Here is a 2,264-nt window from a genome sequence, read left to right on the forward strand (position 1 = left end):
ATAAAGATCCCTTTTTCTTTATTTTTTGTTATGATTTGGTCATCAATCTTGATGGGCACAATTGAGAGAAGTGTTTAACATTACATACGAATTTTTTTTGTATGTAAAACTGTCGTAGGTAACTTTACATACGGATTTTTTCCATATTATTTTTAATTTTTCCATTATTATCTTTATCTTTTTTTTTTATTTCTTAGTATTATCTACACCAAAGAAACTTTAACCACTACATCACACAAATTCTTTTGTCATATTATGATTTTTATTATACTTATTATTATTATTAATATCATTTATATTATTAAAATTATTAATATTATTAACATTAATAATATTATTAACTATTGTTAATATTGTTAATATTATAAATATTATTAATATCCTATTATTATTTTTAATATTTTTAAATATTGTTAATATTATTAAATACTGTAAATATTATTAAATATTATTAATATTATTAATATTATTAAAATTATTAATACTATTAAATATTATTAATATTAAAAAAATTATTAATATTATTAAATATTATTAATATTATAAACATTATAAGTTTATTACTATTAAAAATATTATTAAGTATTGTTAATATTATTAAATATTATTAAATATTGTAAATATTATTAAATATTGTAAATATTATTAAATATTGTAAATATTATTAAATATTGTAAATATTGTAAATATTATAAATATTATTAAATATTGTAAATATTATTAAATATTATTAATATTATTAATATTTTAAATATTATTAGTATTATAAATATTAATAATAATAATATTATTAATATTAATATTTTTATTAATATTAATATTAATATTATCAATAATATCAATGTTATTATTATTACAATTATTAAAAATATTTAATTCAAATTCGTATGTAATGCTCACTTTACATACAAATCCAGATCCATATATAAAAATCCGTATGTAACGCTGACTTTACATACGGATCCAAATCCGTATGTAAAAATCTGTATGTAATGTTCACTTTACATACGAAACTAGATCCGTATGTAACGCTGATTTTACATACGGATCCAAATTCGTATGTAAAAATCTGTATGTAACGTCATTTTACATATGGATTCAAATTTGTATGTAAAATTTGTATGTAATGTTCAATTTACATATAGATTTGAATCCATATATAAATAGAAAATTTCTTGTAGTGTTTGGATAACATGCTTTAGGTCCTTAGATCCTAGAGTGATTTTCTTGTCAGATATGAAATTTCCATAGAAATAAAGAATCTCAGGTAAGGGAAGCTATCTTTGATTCAATAGAACCTTAAGGTCGCTTATTTAGATAATAATTTAATATAAAATTATGTTATGCATTTTTAAGTATGAAGTTAGTTGAACTGAATTTGATTGTGGTATGATGAGTTTGAGTAGTTTAGATGGTATTTAAATGATTGAAGAATGATGTTTGAACGAATTTTAGTTTGGATTGATCTTTTTGAATTGTTAGAAGTTATGTGGTTAGATTGTTTTAGAATAGATCTTTGAAAATATATTTAAGTCTATTTTTTTAGGTTGGTTTTCTTATATTTTTGTTGAGACGAGACAATTCTTGCTCCAGCAAAAATATCCATGCATTTGATTTGTTCTTTAGTTCTCTTCTCGCACAAGCGAGCCTATTCTCTCAAGCGAAAGCCACACTGAAATATCAGCCCTTTCGTCCTCATTTTCACTTAAGCGAAAAAATTTCGCTCAAGCGAGCCTATTCTCACTTAAACTAGAAAATTTCGCTCAAACTAGCCTAAAAAAAATCATAATTTTTCTTTTTTGTTTTTTATGCATTTTCACAATTATTTAAATTATGCATTAATTTAATTTTTTTGCAAATCATACATTTTTTTGTGAAAGTTTAAATGTTGGGAGATTGAATGGTATGTAATATATATAAGAGTGATAATTGAATTGTGAAATTTTTAAATGATATGGTTTGGTGTGAAGGATAGAATGTGTGTGAAATTGAGATCATTGTGTAATTAATTTGAGAAATGTTAAATAATACATCAGAGATTGTTATGCATTGTATGTGAATGATATACATTGTATGAGGACTATGGAATTGTATGAAATTAAGATCATACATTTGGGATAATGTATGAGTTATTGATTGGTTTGGTATTAAGTATTGACACATATGTTTCAACATAAATCTTTTAGCTTCATTGGTGATCTAAGTCACATAAACTAAAATATTAGTAGGTGAGAAGTTGATGAGGGAGTTCATACACACCGTGA

The sequence above is a fragment of the Phaseolus vulgaris genome, chromosome 4, assembly GCF_000499845.2.
Source record: "Phaseolus vulgaris cultivar G19833 chromosome 4, P. vulgaris v2.0, whole genome shotgun sequence".
In the NCBI taxonomy this organism is placed as follows: Eukaryota; Viridiplantae; Streptophyta; class Magnoliopsida; order Fabales; family Fabaceae; genus Phaseolus; species Phaseolus vulgaris.